The following is a 12671-nucleotide window of genomic DNA, read 5'->3' on the forward strand; positions in this document are numbered from 1 at the left end:
AGTTTTAAAATAAAAGAAAAATGTTTTGATTTTATTTATTTTAAGTATCCTTACAATGGCATTTGTGAAAAGTTGTTGCTTCTAAGATTCCATTGATAGCAATATTGGAAAAATGGATTTGATTCTTTCGGTTGTGGTAGTGTCTAATATTACCAAATAAGGAAAGATTCTCATCACCCAAGGTTCAATTGGACCGAAACTTGGAATCATGCAAGTTGTATAGTATGAAGGATGAGAACTTTCAGCTTGGAAAATTAAGACTAATTCCTTATGTGAATAAGGAAAGGACTAAGGGATCGAGTACACATTCTTGTGCACTGGTCAAGTCCACCACAAAAGATCAAGAAGACTATTCGTCATGATTTACTTAAGTTCAGTAAATATGGTTATACTTATAAGTTTAAGTATAAGTCTGTAGCATTGGAGAAGTTTCAATGTGAGACAGAACGAATAAGAAGAATCAAAGAATGGCAGAAAGATAAAAGTTTCTCAAATCTGAAAAGATGGGAGAGTACTTTAGTATCATGTTTATGATCATCTTAATGATTAAGATACCATATCACAATTGGTCCTCTAAAGTCATCTTAGTGCATTCTTATGACTAAGAAGAGGAGTCATGAATTGTTGAAATGGTTAAATCAAAAAGATGAGTCATACTTCGTTCCAAAACAATTCTTAGAGTCATACTCCAAGATTGTAACTTGAGTGATAAAGAATCCACACTATCTCTTGAATATTTGACAAGGGAGTCTTATATGTCAAGAGGACAGTGGGAGTCTTAAAGCTCTTGAAAGTTTCAAGACTTAATCAAGAATAAAACCTAAAGTCCTTCACTAGCACACGACTTGAGGTTTATAACATATCGTGTTGAAATTGTTGTGCCTATTCAAGTTGGCTTTGCATAGGAGTTTTGAGAGTTCTCAATTGGTTGCATAACTACTTGGAAGCAATGACAGGCACCTGAGCTGCCAAATAGCAAGAATTTAAGATTTTAGCTAGATAGCAATTGTGATATTTGCATTCTCAAAGTCGTTAGTAGAGCGTGTGTGGTTTACCGGCACACTAACATGGACTTGTGAGAAGTGGCAAAGGTCTAAGCCCACACGAAGCTGAACATACCCATCTCTGAAACTAATTTACCGATCAAAAACTGCCCAATCTAGACTATAAATAGCAGTCCATACAACGAGCTGACAAATCATTCGATAATCGACACTCAACATGAGCAATTCTATCACCTCCTCGTCTATTCATTGGATTCCTAAAAGGAGCCAATGGCTACAACGAGCTCCCTGACAAATTACATCCCGCTGACAGACAACTCGTATATTTCCTGAACACATTCATCCGATAGCCAATTGCTCTATAGCCTTGACTTGACCAAATCTTGAATCGAAATGCAGTCTTGTCCACATCCTCCTGTTTAACCCTCACTTGATGATACCCCGACCTTAGATCGATCTTGGAGAACCAAGATACTCCCTGGAGCTGATCAAAGAGGTCATCAATCTCCGGAAGAGGATAAAGGTTCCTCAGCGTCAACTTGTTCAACTCCTGGTAGTCAATGTACATCCGGTGTGAACCATCCTTCTTCTTGACGAATAATATCGGTGCTCCTCACGACGAGCTGCTCGTCGAATGAACTGCTTGCCTAACTGCTCCAGAAGTTGAGAGGACAACTCCTACATCTTAGGCAGTGCCAAACGACATGGTGCCTTGGCAATCGGAGCCACACCTGGTACTAGTTCAATCCTGAACTCAACCTGCCTCTCGGGAGGCACACCTGGTAACTCCTTCGGAAACACATCCGCAACTGGCACATCTGAAACCGATGTCTTCTCCCCAACTCGGGTATCAACCACATAGACAAGATAACCCATACAATTATGTTGAATGTACTATCGAGCCCTGTCCGTCGAACAAAACCCTGACCGAATCCTGGTACCCTCTCCATAAATGCCTAGTTCTCCCCCACTTGGGGTTCGAACTACTACTCGTTGGCCCTCGCAGTCTATCAAAACACCAAGCTTGCTCGGCCAATCCATCCCACTATCACGCATACATCCCCCATGGGGATATGGATCAAATCAATTGGATTAGGCGCCCCAAAGATCTCCAATACACAATCTGGAAACACTCTGAGTGTAGATTCCCATGTTCGTTGGCGACAGAAATTCGCAACAGACCTTCCAACTCTCGGTATACAAAATGGAATATAAAAATTCTTGAATAATAATTATAAATCGCGAGGGAAATCCTGATCTCTGTATGGGTATGTAAGAAACCTTTCCATCATTACAATTTCCAACCCTTCACAAATGGTCCTCATACCTTATGATTCACAACGCACCCCGACATTCGAATCCCTGACCCATTACGACCTAAAGATGCTAGCATAAAAGTTCTAACAAGCTACAACACGAATAACAATCTATTAGAAATTGAAATAAGGATAAAAATTTCATACCTGTGACTTCGTGCGTTTCAACCTTGACCTCCTGTCGGACGGTGGACATCTAGGTTTGCACTCCCTCCGGTACCCATGTAGGACAGTCGGGTTTGAGATGACCCGACTGGTGACAATGGAAACACAATCGATCATTCTTGCAATCGCAAAAGACATGCCCTCTTCCTCCACACTTATAACATTTAAACTTGTGATAAGAAAAACTGTGGGTTCCCCCACACCTCTCGCAGATATCATAGCTCCCATGACTTCCAATGCCCATGTTAGCAACCTCGAACTCTTCATCCATCACTGAAAAAGCCCTCCTCTTTCCAAGTCGTGTTTCCACATTAAGATCTCCCCCAGTAGTCATCTCAGCAGTCCCGCATACAGGCTGCAAGGATGTAGTTCACTCCTCGAGCTTGGCAATTATCCTGCTAGTGACCCGATCCACGATACTCAACAACTCTTCCTGCCATATCTGTGAAAACTCAACAGTAATCATCTCCCGTATCTGATCAACAGGCCACCCAGGCCTATCCTGGCCATTAGCTCCAGATATTGAAGTAGATCCCCTCGTGAACTACATACTGAAAATGAACCAAAAGCATCAAAAATGCCACAATACACATTGCTACAACAACACGACGAGACTATCCCTCGGGGTTGTGACTTCCTTGCTACGCATACGAGTCCTGTGTTTTCAGTAGTACGGGCCCATACTACCTTCCACATATACCCGTATTTGTCTCAAGGATTATCAAAACTACCCATAACTAATAAAACAACAGAGATATGCATACATCCTATCTTACTCTCGAGAGAGTAGCTAAAACATTCCTCCTCATGATGAATGCTCATACTCATTCATAATGGTACTTCCAACACTTGCTAAAAAGCACATAATGAGTACTACGTACTCCTTAGGCTATTCTAGGATCCATACCTCAACCTGTCATCTACTGACAAACGACCCCATCTGTGCCAGTTAACTACCGCAAGAATACAATTACATGCAACATAACTTAAATAATCTTAAAATAAAAGATTCAACCTTACAACGGTTGGACTCGGACAAGAGTTGCGCAGTAGAACCAAATCCTTTACCAAAAAATTATTTAACCCATGCAGCATGTGACTTAACATATTCAATTAGTAGTTATTTCACACCCTAAAGATTCATACAACAATAAAAAAGAAAACTCTTTAGGAAATAAGGCATCATGTATCAGACAATTCTATCATGAAAATTCTGAAGATCCCTATCCTACAACTAGCATGCTGTTCTAACATAAACATAATATCAACAATGGTGTGGGTAACTTGGGGTATACTTTCTTGTTCCGGTTGATTGTACACATCGCATCCTTCCTTGGTTACTTTTGAAAACGACTTTTGAAAACCATTTGGAGTTTTTTTTTGAATTTTTTTTAAAAACTTTTACAGATCCTTAGTTTGAGTTTGGATTCACACGAATGCTCATCCAATTCTCTCAAATCAGGGCCCTAATACCAACTTGTAACATCTCAAAAATCACAACAAATTTAAACTTTGTAAAACAACCCATTTACTAATAAAAGTTTTTACAAAGCCATGGTTTCCAAAATATTATTAAAAATCAGAGTCTCCCAAGATCAACAACATAAAAATCTAGGATGTGTAAGGTCACACCTTCGCCTTGCCACGATCCTCAAAAGAACCTGAAAACAAACTAAAACTGTAAGACAACGTTTAGTGAGGTCCCCCAAAGTAGCAGCACACACTACATATATCATATACAAACAAAAATGTTGGGTCCAATCAATCATCACACTGGAATACCCACGGGTCCACAACCGTCGGGCTGGATTACCCCCTAGCCCACGATATGAGGCTGGATTGTCTATCGGGCGCACAACTCATATATGGCTTCCTCCCGAGCCTACAACATAAGTTTGGCTTGCCCTTGGGGCCAAAGATTTTGTCTGGCTTGCTCCCTAGCTCACTTCATAAGTCTGGCTTGCCCTCGGGGCCCACAACTTATGTCTGGCTTCCTGTAGGGTTTGTTGGTTACCGTACACAACAATACTACCTCAACCCAACCATAATATGTCGACATATACATATAAAATAACAGATAACCAGTCAACAAGAAAATAGGGAGATCTAACATATCACTACAGCATAACAACATCTTATACACCAGGATATAGATCTAACTGATCACTACAACATAACAACATCCTATATACCAGAATACAGATCTAACATATCACAATAGCATAACAACATCCTATATACAAGGATATAGATCTAACCAATCATAATAGCATAACAACATCCTACATACCAAGATACTTATCTAACAGATCACTATAGCATAGCAACATAAGGTAAACAAGGATATCAATCCAATGGGTCGGCCTTGGTGCCTTTGACCCGTAAGTACTGTGAGGAAAACTCACCTCTCAACTTAAACAATAACAGATGAGGTCCCAACTCCGAATCTAAGCTCTAACTGTCACCTATCAATCCAAATGACCAATTCTCAAACATAATCCAAGATACCCAAAATACCCCTAGGTCAAACTTGGTCAAAATCAGGTAAAAGTTAAAATTCCAAAAAGTCAACCGAATCAACCCAGGTGAATATGCCTAGCGTACTCAGCTGTACACCCAGCGTACGCATTGGTTGACCAGGCACGGGCCTGTTGACCACGTACGCGTAGCGTACACCTTGTACGCCCAGCGTACAAAGCTGGCTGCCAACCCAACTCATTAAGAGCTTAATCCTTAAGCCCTTAAATCCTTTTTTTCAGATCCAAGTCCAAAATGATGTCCTTGAACGTAAATTTTCCAACTTTATGGTCTTTCATGGCCATTAAGTTCCCAACACCAAAGATCCTAGCCTTTTAATCCGTTAAGACAACTTAGGCCATGCATGAGAAGAAACTAGTGTCCAAGATTATATTTTTATGACTCAAGAGGCTCCAAAACCTCTAAAAGGTCAACTCAAGTGGATTAGAGTAACCCCCACTCATAATACCTAGCTTATGGGACCAAAAGAACTTAAAATCAAGCTGAAAACAAGATCTAAGTATAACTTAACCAAGTTTAGGACTTTATACCTCCAAGTGATGTCAAATGATGACATGATTCTGGATTTAAGGTACTTCACTCCTCCAAAAAGATGTTACACAACGCTCGACGCTTCTGCCACTGGATGATGGTGTTACATACTGGTATCAGAGCTCAGGTTATAGCGAACTAGTAGTTCCTTAGGAACTACAACTATAACCTACGGATTACACTCTAAATAGGTTTAACCCTTAAGAATAATAACTAAAACTACTATTATTAATTACCCTGCTGATAGACTACTTGCGTGGAGATGTGACAAGGATGGAAATATCGCTTAGGGTTATTGGATTTCAGAACAGCTATATGCCAAAATGATCTTGTCCACCGACTTTTCCTACCTGGCGGATCCATGCTTAGTGGTCTTGAAAGTACAAAACATTAAATAGTGATATAAAAAACAAAATTTACATATAGAGTTATATATATATATATATATATATATATATATATATATATATATATATATATATATATATATATATATATATATATATATATATATATATATAATCTTATAAATCTATATACTTATCACAACATGAATCCATGAAATCATAAACTCAATGTTTTAGGTGAAATACGATATCTAGATTTAGTGTAGCTTAACGACCATACCACAAGTAGAACTAGAATGTTCAACTATGTTTTAGTATGGTCCGACCGATGCACGATCAAACTCGGATATGGTAGTTGGTAATCGTAACACTTGAGGACTTTTGGATTGGATACTTAGTTTCGAGGATACTAAAGAAGAGGCACCACAGTTTAGAGAGTTGATGTCCCCAGATCCAGAGAAAACAAACGCAATACTGGGAACATATATAAGGGAAACTACAAGAAAACCCCAAGAAAGAGGCAAGAGACAGTCAAAGTTTACACCACCACTCTAGCTCCAATCACAGTAGCAGCTCGCACTTATCAAGGACAATATACGAGAAAACAGCCAAAACGAAACTAGTTCCATTTCCATCACACTAACTACTACATGACTTGTAGCGGGTATGACGGGGTGAATCATATTGTGAAGTATTGTAGACAACTAGCAGTTGTGCCTGTAGCCGTGACAAACTTAAGGATTGTTACTACTACTGGGAATCGAGTATGAGTACGGTGGTTTTTGATATTGAGAATTAAATAGCCATGCAATATCATAAAGTTGGAACCTTTATGATTAAGAACATCATTTGAGGGCTTGATCTGGATTTTGGACGAAAGAGTTAAGGATTAAGCTCTTAATGGAAAGAAAGGGAGGCAGCCACGTATGCTGGGGGTACCAAATGATACACTGCGCGTACGTGGTTAGCCCCTCGACTCTGGTCAAATGCATCGTACGCCCTACGTACCCGTTGTGTACGTCTAACATACTTAACGAGTGGACCCGGTTAACTCGGTTAACTTTAACTTTGAATTTGACTTTGGCGAGGAGTTTAACCTAGGGGTATTTTGGGTATATTGATTATAAGTTAAAGTTACTTTCAATACGAAAAGGAAGGGTCCGACGTGATTGCACCGCATCCACTAGAGTTTTCCGTATTGGAATTTTCAATATTTACTCTGATGTTTATATAATATATTCACTTTGATCAGTTTTTGGAACAATTCGTTTGTATGGTTTATTATTTTAAAAATGAAAATTTTACTCTGAATTTTTGGGACGTTACAAATATCAAAGATCGGGGCATAAGTCCAGTCATGACTAATGAACTCAGATAGTTGAAAGACATGGTCTCAAGTGTGCCAGGCGTCACTCAACCTATACTAGAGGTATCACTTGTTATCCATAAGGTATCAAGATTTGCACCCCTATCTATGACATTAAAGTTCCAAAGATTTTTCATACACCCAACATGAATATTTATATTGGGACCTTGAATCCTGAAGAGAATTTCCAATATAGAGAATGCATGGAGATACTTCCAATTCTTCAACATCTTGAGGAGGCTTATCTATGAAAGTGTTTTCGTTGACCCCTTACAAGATCCGCATGTGGCTCCTAAACATTCATCCTTGCTCTATAACTTCTTTCTCACATTTCATTAACTTGTTTAATAATCAATTTTCTTATAGTTGAACTTTTGAGAAACTAACAAGTGACATTTACAGAAAACTCAAGGAAACGATGAATCCTTGAGGGACTATGTTAGAAGATTTGGGAAAGAAGCCTTAGATATTCCACACCTAGATGATGCAACAACCGTGGAAGCCTTCAAGATGGGACTGAAGAAAGATTCTCCATTCTACGAGGATCTTGTCAGGACCTCATGCAAGAAATTGGATGAAGTCAGGAATAGAGGCTTAAGATTTATTATGATTGAAGAAGACAATAAGATCCAGAAGAGGACAAATATGTGCTATCACCATCCTATTAGGAAGAATGAATCTTCCTCCCAAAAATCATACAAATATAAACCTTACTCAAGACATGAGAATCATAGGGTTAATGCTCGGGAAGATGAAGAGGAAGACGTGGATTATCCTAAGATATCTGGCTATTGTTTTTATGCTAATGTTTCAGGACTGATCTATGTGATGCAAGATCTTATGGACAAGGAAAGATGGCCCAAGAAAAATGAAAAGACCCCAGGATGGAAAGAAAAATCCATGTGGTGTGCTTACAACGAAGATTTTGGACATCTTACCAAATATTTCTTCGCCCTTAGAAAAGAGATTAGTTACTTGTTTAGCAAAGGATATTTGAAGGAACTATTGAGAAGAAGGAAAGTCAAAATTAGTTAGAAAGCTCAAGATCATGAAATCCTTCCTCAAAGTATAGCTTCAATATCCACATATGCCAAGGTAACCAACTTTATCTCCGGTGGATCTGATATTTGTGGAACCTTTTATTCTGCAACCAAAAGACATGCAAAGACGTCTAAGATGGAAAGGTAAGATACACGAAGAAAATGCATTTCTTAACAACAAATATCTATATGAGTATGAATAACGCGTTACAAGGATCAAGACCATTACTAATTTGGACATGTATTGTCAGTATATTCAATAGAATTGTGCACCGCTTTACAAACCATAATGATATTACATTGAACTGTAATACATCTCTATCATCACGTATGTGGCGTGTTTTTGGTAAACGTGATATATATGCACAAAGGCATAATTTATCAGATTTTGACTACACCAAAGGTGTTTATAAGATTCTGAAAAAATTACAAATAATTGAAACCGCAGGACATACACACATTGTTTGATCTTCTCAACATATACGCACATGCGATAAGTGGTAGATGGAAATATTTTTATGTACACATGCTCTTGTAGTTTTTCTTCATGGAGCGGATAACCCTCTTTCCCTTGTGAATTTTGTTTATATTAATGAGATTGTAACGGCTGTTTTTGTAAGGTATAATTGTTTCTGGTGTTTTTATCTAACTTTGATTTTTTCGGTTTTTGGCGAAATGTGATGCAGCTTTTTAAAGTTGTGACATGGGCCATGTCATTAAGTAGCGGGACGATTATGTATTGGTCGCAACACTATGATAAGTGGGCTTAAAACCCTAGATCCCTATTTAATGGTGCTAACTTTGAGGGTCTTCTCTCTCATCCCAACCTCCATCCCAAGAGACAAACCCTAGCCTCCTTTATGCACCCTTGTGAAGTTTTGAGTTTGAAAGAGATTCTTGGATTAAAGTAAGCAACTTTTGGTGGTGTTCATTGCTTTTAGTGGTCTTTCTCTTCAAGATTCAACCTTTTTAGAAGTGTCTGGACCATTGTATATCTCCAAGTTGTATGCTTTACACTTCATACCTTGTAGATCTAGGTTTATGTGTATACTTCGGTCACTTTAGTGGTGTTTTGATGGAGTTTGGGTAACACCATGTCCATAGGTTGTGTCTTGGGATCTTCCGCACCCATTGTGGTATTAAAATCGAACCTTTTTCCATCCTTTTTTTCCATGCATGGAGTTGGTTGCAATTTTTGGTCCTATTACAACTAAAAATTATGATTTGGTGCTTGAGGTCTCCTTATGGATAAAGTTGGAAACTTTATCCATTAATACCTCTATTGAGTGGGTTTTAGAGAGTGTGAACCCTCAGTTTAAGTGTTTATGAGCTTAATATAATTGTGGCATAGTTACCAATATTCACGATGTGATCATTAGGGAACTGCGGTGCTAGTTGCGACTGTTTTTCCGTCTGGTGAACGCGACGCGGCCAAGATTTGGTTGCAGCGTAGTGACCGTGTTTTATTAGTTTGAATTTTGGTTATACTTTGAAATGTATACTAAGGCTTGACCTCTAATTGTAATTGAGGTGGTTCACGTTCATTCGTTTGAGTTATGAGCGTTTGTTGGTTTGGCTTACGATTCAAGTGTGTTTTTCCCTATACTATATGTGAGATTATAGGTCTAGTGTGATAAGTTGTATGGGTACTATTAGAGTACGGTTATGTGTTAGGCTAGTTACCCTATCTGTTTGGTATGCATCGATTCTAGGGGATGATGTGAAGCCCTCTAGAACAGAAGTTAGAAGTTCAACAAGTCTTTTGGAAGATGGTTATGAACATATGGGCCTACTAAGATGTTGATTATGAGTTACGTCTAGCTGGAAGTTCTACATGTATTTGGGATGATGGCTTCATGCCTGTAGCCTCTCCAAGATGTAGACTATGAGCCTGATTTGTATATATTGTATATGTAATGTTGTTATATGGTATTTTGGGGAACTCAATGAGCATTGTGCTTAGTAATTGGATTAAATGTTTTTCAAGTTGTGCATCTGGCAGTGGGAAGACTCCAGCTTGACCATGACACATGTGCATCTCCTATATTTATGAGATTTCCGCTTATTTTGATACTTTTTTCACATGTTATGGAACTTTGTACTTGAAACAAATTGGTACTCTATTCTTATGAAATGATTGTTTTATTTGTACTTTCAAAAAGAAATTTTTGGTTTAAAATTTGGGACGTTACAAATATGTATAAAAAACAATATTATTCTTCTTTAACACCACTTACGTATGTTGAATATTAATTGGAATCAAATTAGGTTATTGAAGCATATACTCAAAAGTTTCTGGTAGTCGAGTCGAAGGCATGCAAATTGATTTCGTAACGATATGGACGTTTATATTCTTGATGAACCTCATAGATGTCGACTATGATATCAAGCTAGTCAAAACATAATAAATAATTAAAATTATGAAACCAAATTTAATGCCAAAGGGCTTGTAGCCCAACGGTAGGTGTTGCCCTCCCTCATTGACGTTGAGAGTTCAAGTCCCGTATGGGACATAGGTGGATTCAATAGTAGTTGTTTAGGAGTAGATTAGATTTGTCATTCAAAAAAATCAAACAAAATTTAATGCAATGTGAACCATGTAATATTTTCTCGGTCTAGTAATTTCCTATTTAATTTGTGATGTAGTTTCGTCTTTAATGGTTATTTTAACTTCATGTTAGTTTGATAATGTAAATTGGTTTTGAAATAATCTTTTAAATTTGTAGAACTGAAATATATTCAATATCTTTATCAATTAAAATGTATTAATGAGGCTTTTATAAGCCTAGATGGAGCAATACCACCATTACCACACTCTTTTTCATGCAACATAGGCACCACATCATACTTGTCACACTAGATACAACTTTTTTAGTTTAGGATGGGTGGTTTTCCACACTTTTTATAAATTAAAAGTAATATTTTTTAAACATTTTTTAATTGCTAGAAATTAAATACTACTACTACTACTACTAATAATAATAATAATAATAATAATAATAATAATCATAATAATAGTAATAATAAATAAATAACTTAAAGTTTTAAAATCTTACAAACTTCAAAAAGTAAAAAAAATGTACAAACTTAAATACTTAAAAAAAACTTAAAAAATCATAGCTACTACAATTTAAAGGAAGTCTATATCCAAAATTAACATTCTAATTCATCGAAGGATTCCACGTTAAGATCAGTGTGATCAACCCTCCAAATATGTTATGTCAAGTATCTTTGAAGTTCAAGACAAATCTCAAAATTGCGAATTATTTCTCTTCTTGCCAAGTACTCTTTGCTTCCAACCTCAAATGCTTGTGACGGCGGAACAATCTCGTTTTCGTTATACTTACATATTGCATTTCCTTTAACTTCGAGAATCATATTATGCAATATGATACAAGTATATAGTTCCTCACTTATTTTCTTCTCCTAAAAAAATGTAGGGTATTTTAGTATATGTCATCCTCGCCTTTTCTTGAGCTCTTTTAAACTTCAACATATTTTGATCATTAGGACAAGACGAATGCCTTCATGAAACAAGAATGCTCCAAATAGATATTGTCAAAAAGGTAATACTTGTACCTATATGACGTTCCATGCACTACAAACGAAGAACCCGGTGCAGTCTCATTACACACGTTGTCAAATATTGTAACAACCCAAATTTTCCAATAAAATTTTCATTTTTTAATTAGTCAATCACTTTTGCATAAGTCATGAAATCCTAACCATAATTGCTTTCAAACCATGTTCATTACAATTTATCTAAAAGAAAACATCAGAGTGTCCCCAAAACATAATAATGAAAGAGAGATAGATTGCACGCCACGCCATCACGCCTTGCCTTTGCCCTTAGGCTCAGATGTACCTGAAATAAATCAACAACCTGTAAGCGAAATGCATAGTGAGTTCCCCAGAGCATACCACACAAAATCCACATACACATATCCTGTTACCTATTAAATCTACACACATATCACAGAAACCATGCATACACAAAACCGGAAAGATTGCCATGGGCTACCCTACATGGTCTTTACCTAGGATTTCCATAGGCTACCCCACATGGTCTTTACCTAGGAATGCCATGGGCTACCCCACATGGTCTTACATCCAATGCTAAGGGCTCCCCCCCGGGGTCTTCCATGCAAAACACACAAACACATAGCATATCAAATCACATAATGACTAGCACATATATCTTAATCACATAATGGGCCTGCCTTGGTGCCTTAGACCCATGGGTACAGTGGGAATACTCACCTCAGTCCGCTGAATACAAAAGTTGATGTCCTAACAGTGTGTAGCCTCCCGTGCTGAATAATAATATAAATTAATGTCAAGACCTTACCTAGTCAAAAGAAACC

This window comes from Lactuca virosa, chromosome 1 (genome assembly GCF_052849685.1).
Source record: "Lactuca virosa cultivar CGN04683 chromosome 1, Lactuca_virosa_CGN04683_v6, whole genome shotgun sequence".
Classification (NCBI taxonomy): Eukaryota; Viridiplantae; Streptophyta; class Magnoliopsida; order Asterales; family Asteraceae; genus Lactuca; species Lactuca virosa.